The 9,597-nt window shown below is 42.0% G+C and overlaps 1 protein-coding gene across 1 annotated transcript in view; it reads right to left on the bottom strand.

Moving 5' to 3' along the window:
• ESYT3 (extended synaptotagmin 3) overlaps positions 1 to 8,283 on the bottom strand; it is a 41,717-nt gene extending 33,434 nt beyond the window's left edge. The window contains exon 1 of the mRNA XM_026852950.1: positions 8,279 to 8,283. The gene's annotated coding sequence lies outside the window, so the exon portion shown is untranslated. The remainder of the gene's footprint in view (positions 1 to 8,278) is intronic.
• Positions 8,284 to 9,597: the final 1,314 nt, after the last annotated feature.

A 9,597-nucleotide genomic window follows, 5' to 3' on the forward strand; every position in this document is an offset into this window, starting at 1 on the left:
AAACGCCCTAATCTTTCCTTCTGTCAAATGAGGATGAGTATGCTCTTCTTCCTGGGGGTGTCGCAAAGATAAATCATTATAAAACACACTTAAGAAAGTGCTTCCTTACACAGTGGGCAGTAAACCTCTAAAACTTGGAGAAGGCTGCAAGGCAGACAGGATCAGCAGGTCCAAAAAGGGATTAGATAAATTCTCAAACAGCAAGGTCCGTAAATGTACCCCCTGACATCAGGGATACAACAGCTGTGGCTGCGGGGGGAGGTTGAGAGAAAAGGACTGCAGAAAACGGCCGGGCTCGTGCTCTCTCTCCCTAAACAGCAACTCCTATCACCACAGAGAGCAAATGGACCAGTGGTCTGACCCCAGAAGGCATTTCTCTTTGTAAAGCTGGGAAGAAAGACCAGAAACTGGTGGATCTAACAGCTGAAGAAGTATCTGCCTTCTTGATATCATACATTTAAAAACGTGCAGTGATTAGTTTGCACAAGTACATATATCAGGAAATACATTTACATGCAAAAACACATCTAGTTCTGTTCTCACTATGACAAAAGACTGAGGCTGACTTGTTATTTAGTTTTTCCCATTGCCATTTAAAGCTTTGTAAAACATTTTCAGTATGACATTTCATCCGTGGAGTGAAACTTCATGTGGGTAATGTCAGTCACAAAGTCTGATCTTGCAGAAAAACAGAAGCTTTGGGAAAAAAAGGGGTGCTCTTTTAGTGATTTGAAGACTTAGAAGGTTGCTTTTGATACCAGGAAAAGCTATAGTAAAAGGTAGATCCAGTGTTTTCCTCCTCCAAATTACTACTCTTACAGAGTTTGAGATATTTAGCTCAAACTCAGAGCACTATGCAGTTTAGAAGCACCAACTGGTGGCAGCTTATTGAGCAGGAAAAAGAGCGGGGCCGCACTGAAATATGTGCTGGCTAATTTCATACATAAACTACCATTTTTTGTTTTTTTCTTATTCTTCACTCAGCTGATCACAAAAACTTAGGTTTAGGCTAAAGCATAATAAAAGCGCTCCCTCTGTACGAATGAACAGAGCACTTTCAGTCCCGCAGCACAGCCCACAGCTGCTGTTTAGTGAAGGAGACGCTTCCACGAAAGCACACCTCCATGTTCTATCCTGCACTGTCCCCCAGCACCCCGAGCTCAGACACAGCCACACTCTCTTGGACACTGCTTGTTTCTTTGCTGCCAACGCTTCACCTTGTGATGAGACAATTCCTTTCTAGATCTAAAGAGTTTTTAAGAACTTTAAACAATTACACCAATAAGATAAAATTTCTTTAGCTTGTACTACTTAAAATTGTAAAAAGAAAAAAAGAAAAAAAGAGTAGGGGTGTAAAATTACTTTTATCACAACGGGTTACACAGAGAGCTGTTCTCTCAAACCAGATACTGTGCTCATGAGAGCAAGATAAGTCCGAGACCTCTGTTAACTCTGCGATGGATAGTAGTTACCCTTTAAAGAATAATTGTTTCCTGTCGTTTTCTTAAATGTCAAAGGAAATACTGAAGCACCGATCAAGAGGACAACTTAAGACCTATCAATTTCCTACTGGGGAAAGTATAATCTTGTCTGCAGCTGACTGCTTTCAAGCACCAGATATCTGAGCCATCTAAAGCCAATCTTATTTTCAATTACAGGGGAATTTCACAACCTCTTTCTCCCAATATACACAGGGCAGTCACTAAGGTAATGATCCAAGGCTACTGTTCTGGCCTGTGACAATCTTCAAGTCTGATTTAACTTGACTAGACATCACCACTGTAACTTATTAGCACTATGATAAAAGCATATGTTGTAGCTGATGATGACACAGAGATTTTGCAGAAACTGCAGGGCTTTGAAAATGTATTAGTACTAAATTTGCTGTCTCTCAAGCTGGCCATGGTAACTAAGGCAACCTACTTTAAAGGTGGGGAGTTATGAAAAACTACTGCCAACGCTTTTTCTTTTAACTATAGAGAATATGCAAAGGAATTAATCTGAAATACCAATTTAAGAGCATACCAATGAGATATCAAAGGGTTTTCTGAAGATGACATTCTAACAACTTTCTTGTGGCTTCAGGGTTTGTGACCAGTGTGAAATTCCCACATTAATGCTAGCAAATATCAGAGGTGCACTATGTCTTTTCTCTGTGTATCCACAGCAAAACAGAAAACACTTATGTAAGGATAAAATCCTACTCCTTGTATTAACAGAATGACTTCTATATCAAGACCTCATTAAAGCAGTTGCCCCTTTTGGCACTCCATGTCACTTGACAGGGAATTATTGTCTAGTTTTCTCTCCATCCATGTACTGCTGACCCTGTCAAGCAGAGCCATATCCAGAATCTGCCTATCAGGGGGAAAAAGCCTTGTATCCCCTCCTACTGTGTTCTCAGGCAAACACCCCCACTGAGTCTGGAGTGCATTTCCCCAGGGAAAGCTGTGGCTCCTTCATTCTGTCCAGTTCTGTCCAGAGATTAAATATGAGCTGGGCAGCTAAAATGAGCCTGTGTTACATTGTTCAGCCAGGTATATTATTCTGGATGGAGATGTGTAATTTGGTTATGAAAATAATTATGTATGTATGCCCTATTTTGGGAATCATTCCACTGGCATAAAGCAGCACCAACCTCAAGCCTACCTGTGGGATACTGACTAGCTAAACAATGCCTAATCTAGGACTAACTGGTATTATCTGTAAACCTGGTCTGGACCGGTAAAGCTAATGGGATTTCTTGTCATGTGAAAAATAATCTCATGAAGAAGACTGCAAGACCAGGGCTTTAGTTGGGAATATGTGCAAAGCTGGGCTGGGAGTACATGACCCTTGCTTTTAAGGGCTCTGCTTCATCGCGCCCACTTCTCCATACTGTCTTGTGTCTGCCTGGTTCATGCTCCTCACTGTACAATGGGCAGCAAAGAGAGGCACTGAACAGCTGGCACATTTTGCAATATAACAAAACCAGTAACAGCAATTTATTTCCATATCCATTTGTTCTTTCTACAGCAGGGCCATTAATGTGAGGGCAGCGCAGCAAGATGCAGGGTATCCACCACAAGAGGTAAGAGTGGCGCAGCCCAGTGCCCCCAGCCCAGCCTTGTCCTTCCTGCCAACAAATCCCACACTGCTGTGACGCTGCAAGTCACAGTGGACATCTGGGTTAGCAGAGCACTGAGAAAAACTGTGTCTGGTACGCACAAATTACATAACAGCACAGGTGAGGCATGAGAAACTTAAAGAATACAAAGCGCCGTCTACGATGGTAGCAAAGGGAGAGAAATAAGAAATTTCCCTTACAGTGAGGACAGTGTTTTCCAGTGCTTCTGGAGATGCCTGCGAGTTGGAGCTGTCACGTTCCTGGCTCTGGGTACAAGCCGTATTTCCACACAAGTCGTTTCAGCACACCTTTGTGTCATCTCGAAGTCTGCACTGACCTGTAAGCAGCTGGTGCCACCTGCTGAACAAACACAACAGCCTTTACCTCAGGAAGGCAGGCTACAGAAAGCAGAGCTACAGCAGCTGTGACCCCTCCGCCTAGGACAGATCCCTGGATGCTGTCACAAGGTGGCTTTCCTTCCCATCGGTGATGGTAGTATGCAGACCAGATTTAGTAAGTAATTTATAGTCTGGATGGAGGAAAAATAATTTTTCACCCGAAAAGTCAAATCTAGCTGAAATGAGACTGGATTTCACATATATCAGAATCAGCAGAGAACTGCAATGAACCAGGGGAATGTCAATTTATTTTTAAAAGTCTTTGCTGAGTACAACTTCTATTTATTGTACTATACATTTTAATCTGAGCAGCACAGCCTGTTAAATCTGTTTGTTTTAAATTTTGCCATTGTTATAACATGAATTTATTACATTTTTCTGTTTGAACAATTGTATCTGCAACAGGATCTGTGAGCACAAGATACAATGTCTTCAGTCTTCACAACACATTTCTTGGAGGATAAAATATTTTATAGATTTTGTTATGTTGGTTAGTAAAAGGCAAGCAAGGAAACCATAGGAAAAAAAGTTCTCTCTGCATCCTTTTAAATCCTTTTCTACTTTGCTGAGTGAAAGACGGTGCTGGTACAAGCTACTGACACACATTAAGCTGTAAAAATTGCCTTTCAAGTGCATGATGGATTTCCAGAACAAGCTTATTAATAATTTATAGCTTAGTCTGTAATTTGTACAATTCACATCTTGCTGTATTTTAAGTGCTTAAAGGACTTGACTGAGCTCACAGAAACCTCTTCTTTAAGGAATTCAAGTGCTCAACCTTTCTGAAACTCATTAAAAGTGTCAAGCAGTGGAGGAAGGTAATTCATAAACTAGAGAACTGTTATTCCAGCTGGCACCTCTCCACCAATGGTGAAACCAGGAAGGAGAAACTTCCCTGGTTACACTTCTTGGAGGGCTACACCTTATTTAGCTGCCACTTTCCATTTGAAGTGTCACAAAACAAAGGTTTTTCTTGATAAACTGAACCTTATTGCTCTCTACAACTACCCAAAAGGAGGTTGTAGCAAGGTGGGTGTTGGTCTTTTCCCAAGTAGCAAGCAACAGGACGAAAGAAAATGGCCTCAAGTTGTGCCAGGTGAGTTTTAGATTTTTTTTCTTCACTGAAAGTGTTGTCAAGCACTGGAACAGGCTGCCCAGGGAAGAGGTTGAGTCACCAGCACTGGAGGTATTTAGGGATGCGGTTTAGTGGTGGACTTGGCAGTGCAGGTTAATGGTTGAACTTGATGATCTTAAAGGTATTTTCTAATCTAAACAATTCTATGATTCTATGCTTTACCTAATAACACTATCCATATGAAGCTAGTTTCTTTACACCCATCCTTTGATGCAGTAATGGACACATCATCTGCTACACTTTCTTTCCCCAGAAGGAAAGGAGGGAGGTGAAAATTGACACTTTCTGGTCTTTTCTTTCTGCTGCAGGGCTCAGTCATAACCACATGTTTAATAAAGTTCATTTAAAGTGCAGATTTGCCAGAGGACTCTTCATGTATGTTGTCTGTGCTTGACACAGTGTGGAACACAGATCCCATTCAGACCCACAGAATAACAACAGGAGCAACAGATGTGAAACTGTGAGGAATGCTGCTTGTGCTTTTGCCTGCTCAGACATCCCTTCATCATAATGGATCCTGACACAGGAACACCTGCATGTAGGCTCCCACTTGGAGCGTGGGCTGCCAAAGATGGCACAGGCACAGTTTGCAATGGCACAGCCAGGCTGGCACAGGGCTGGGAATTCAGTCAGTCAGAAGCCACTTTCCTCGAGCCAAGTTATTGCCAAGGAGCAGTGACAGCATCTTGCCTCACTGCGAGGCTGCACCTCCCAGCTCCTGCTGAGTTTCTGCTTAGCATGCTTAGCCTTCTCTTTGAGAAAGGAAAATATATACACCCTGACTGAAGAGTTCTCCCTCTGAAGATTTCCTGCCACCTGTTTTCAGTGTGTGCTTTCAGCAAAGAGCTGGCGCTCTAAAATGAAGACCTGAATTTGAGGAAGTTCTGCCTTCAAAGCTGCAGAAAGGTCAGTGAAAAGCCTGTTCACAGGAGAATCAGCGCTGAGTCCAATAGTGTCCTGAAACCACTTTGAGCAGGCAGAACTGCTCTGTGCCAGAGTTTTGCACCTGAAGACATGAATCGGGTGAATTTTCAGATTACTTTTCTTAGCTTGTCCAGAGCAGCTGCAGCACACAAACAAGTTCAAGACTTAAAGGAATTGCACAGTACTGTGGAAGCAGGTTACTAAGCCACAGCTGGTTTCCTTTACCCAATGCTCTCCCTTCACAGCAAATTCTACTCTAGAACTGAATGAGGTTAGACACAGAACGATGAATTGTTTGGACTGGGAAAAGACATGATGGTATTAGGACTGAGAAAAACTTGAGGAAAGAAGACAGCTTTGGAGTAAGTGAACAGTGCTGCTAAAAAACACAAAATCTCCAAGAAGAGGAACATGAGAATACAGTAAACTCAGCAAATTCAAAGCCCACCTCAGCCATTTCACCGCATCCCCTGTGACACAGACAGCTGGGCCACATGGACTACACCTGAGTTTTTACTACTATACCTCTAAAAGAGACTTGACCATCCCAGCTTGACCATTAAACCCTGACGCAAGCATGCTGACAGTCTGTCTTCAGCTAACTGTACCAAACTGCACGGTGTAGTTACAAAGTTCTCCCTGGCATTGTGCACAAGTAAAAGGGTATCCTGGATCTCTTTTACAGAGTTTTCCCTCTGCCCCTGCTCCAGCTCGTTGCTGCCAAGTGCCAGCCCACTCAGAGTGCAGACCAGAAGCAAATGCAATACTCATCCCAAGATTATTTTTTAAATCTTGGAAGGTTTGAAAATCCTCAGAAGATTCCTTCTTTTTAGCACAAGTCCTAATCCACAGCCAGATGCTATCTCTCCGACAGTGAACATGTGGAAGAACAAGGCCTCCAGGACCTTGTACAACAGCTCTTCTATAATCTCTTAGTGGCCCCTGCTGGTCAGGACTGAGATCCTGGCATCTGTTAAGTGTTAGCAGTCCCGAATCCAGCTAAGATTTACATGGATGGATATTTTATTGGTGCACAACAGCAGAGACACCATCTACAGCACTGTACTAATCTGCGAGCACCCCACCTAATGCTGAGCACGTTGCTCAGGTCAGTCACTGACAGCAATACCACAGCAAGGGCCTTGCACAATAGTTCAGATTTTCCAAGTCTTTCCTACTTCACTTTTGGCCGCAGGTGCAGGTATCCTTGTTGGTATGGGAGGCTCTCTAAGTTATGTCCTACAGAAAACTCTCCTCAAAGACTTCTTCTCTCACCCAAATTTCTGGTAAGCGATAAAACTGCCTAAGTGGTACGTAAAGGCATAAGTGTTATATTGAGATGGGTGCTCAAGGGTAGATGGCCTCCAGTATAGGTAAAAAGAGAAGTGCATAGAAAAGTAAGCAAATGCTTAGCACTGAAGAATATCAGAATAAGTGATTAAAAACACATAATTGGCTGTTGCAGCCTGTTTTGGCTCCATTACACTTAGCGGAGCCAAATTAATACAGAGCAGCTGATTGTCTGACCTGCCGTTCAACATACATAACACTAATGCTATTAAAGCCCATTTCCAACAGCGGAAACTGGGGTCGAGAAGTTAAACAACTGGCTCAGTGATACAGTGAGGGATCCTAGCTGGTCTCTGGTTTCCCAGCCAACGTTTACAGTGTATTTATGGCCCTGATCTTATTCAGAAAGCAGGAGAGATAGTGTTATTGAATCAGGGAAGCCGGCACTACATCTGGGCTTGTGCTAACTGGAGTCATTATTTACTGCTCTTGTGATTAGACCAAAATGTACAATCTCCAAACGAAAATCCCATTTTTTGCTTTAGGAAAAAGGTAGCAAATGATAGAATCTCGCTCTTTTATGGGTTTCATTTCAGATGGCAAATAGTGTTAATTCTCAGGGTAAATTCAATTGTTGCATATCAAATGCTCACAGGAAGGTGTTTAGTAAGTAGCATTTCAGTGTGACCACTTGGAGTTCTGGACATCAAATTCTTGTTTTCACTGTGTACTTGCACTAAAAAAACCCACATTTGTCTGGAAAATCAGCTAGCTTCTGCCACTCAGTTTCTAAAACTTCAGACTCACTACCTTCCTTTATAATCATCCTTTACTAGGTCAAATTTAACACACAGGAAATTTAAGGAACAGAACTTTTTTTCTGAGGAAGCATTTGTCAGTGAAACATGAAAATCTCCCCCTGCAGAGATAAGGCACAAGTATCTGTAGCTCCTCACAATCAGGGAAGGAAGGAGGGCCAGAGGCCGAGACAGTTTCCTTAACCCAGACAGAGAATACTGTTAACAGAAGGGCTATACTAATTTTTGTACTCTTTACTTTTTGTACAGTGCTATCCTATTGTATGTTTTGGTAGACTGAAAGGGCTTGAGATTAGGGAAAAAAAATCAATAAATAAATTACCTACCTGCTGTCCAGAAAATAACAACTTGTCTTTGTGTTATTATACACTGTATTCAGAGGAGCCAAGGACTTCATGTCCCTTGGTCTTGGTGTCCTCAGTTTTGTGGCTTGGAGCTAGTTTTGTTCACTATAGTCTCTTTTTGGCACAACAATTAAGATTCCAATTTTTCACCTGGCCAGAGAGCAGCTGTCATTTCTGATAAACTGCTTCTGTCACTGTATACAGAGGAAAGACCCAGTGGAGGTAAACTTTCTCATATTAGCAAAGTGGTCAGCATTTTTTACCTTAAAAAGAGGGTGTTTCCAGTGCAATACATTTGCTGCTGCTAGTCCTGTCTGGCTCACAACTGTTGTGATGTATGTGATGCAACCTTGTTTCCAGATTCCAGCAAGCAACAGACTAAAAAAAAAAAAAAAAAAAAAAAGAATTGCCTATCATATAATTTCTTGAACTAATTTGTTTATATTCTCCCACAATATAGGCCAGTCCCTGAAGAACATGATCTAATTTAAAGGCAGATCCAACAACTGGTGTTACAAGTGTATGAAGAAATCAGATGGATTAAGGTATGTTTAATAGTGACCTCAGCTATGTGAGAGTTTTTCATTAGTTTACTTTAAAAAGATATATATACAATAAACATGTGTAACCCCAGCAAAATACATCTTGGGGGAAAAAAGAGGAAGAAAAAAAAAACAACTGTTGGGAAAGATATAAAGCCTGAAATGCTGCCAGAATCAGTGTACAGTGGCCTAGCAAGGGGCCAGGGGCAAGTATTCAGTCATGTTCTGGCTGAACACTGAGCTACCAAAGTTCATAGACTGTTTCACATCTGTGTATCCAAGAGGACCAATTTCAGTGGGAGACAGGAGTCACAATACCCAAAGGTTCATGCTATGACACCGCTCAGAGAAGTGGACAAACAAGCAGTTGAGGCTTGTACTGCTGCTGGACAGTACATGCGAGGTGGCAGTTTAAGTTAGCAATAAGTTGAAACAGGAAAGGCATTATTAGTAAAGACAAGTTAAGTCTGCAGGTCTGGCATTTTGCATAAGATGACATAGAATAGACCAGAAAAGAGAGAGCTGGTAGGGAGAGATTCACGTCAGTTCATATATCCCTAACAAGTTCACTGCTGATGGCAGCAGAAAGTTCTCACTAGAGATCACTGTTCCACTATAGCTACTTGTTTTGGACATGAAATATTTATGGCAAAAAAATCTTCATGGGTGCAAATCAGAATCACTGAAGTCAAACTTTGGATGTGATTGCTGTCTTCGGATTTGAAACTGAGCCATCTGTTAAACCTTCATCTTTATGTGGTGCCATAGGAATATCATAAAAGAGACACTGACTGGGAGTGTGAATGGCTGGGAGCGATCTACTCTTCCAAGAACAGCATTTTTATGGTAAAGGTGTGAACAGAAGTGCTCCCAAAGAAATGGAAAATATCATTCTGGTTACTCAGCACTTCAGCTGAGAGATGTTGCCAAAAAGATTGCCGCTATTTCCCGACTGTCAGAAAAATAGGGCTACTCTCCTGGTATTCTCCCAGCTTTCCAGTTTATCTTGGTTTTCTTCTCACCTTCACAATGCTAGGGAG

The sequence above is a fragment of the Athene cunicularia genome (assembly GCF_003259725.1).
Source record: "Athene cunicularia isolate RWA chromosome 7 unlocalized genomic scaffold, athCun1 chr7_part1, whole genome shotgun sequence".
In the NCBI taxonomy this organism is placed as follows: Eukaryota; Metazoa; Chordata; class Aves; order Strigiformes; family Strigidae; genus Athene; species Athene cunicularia.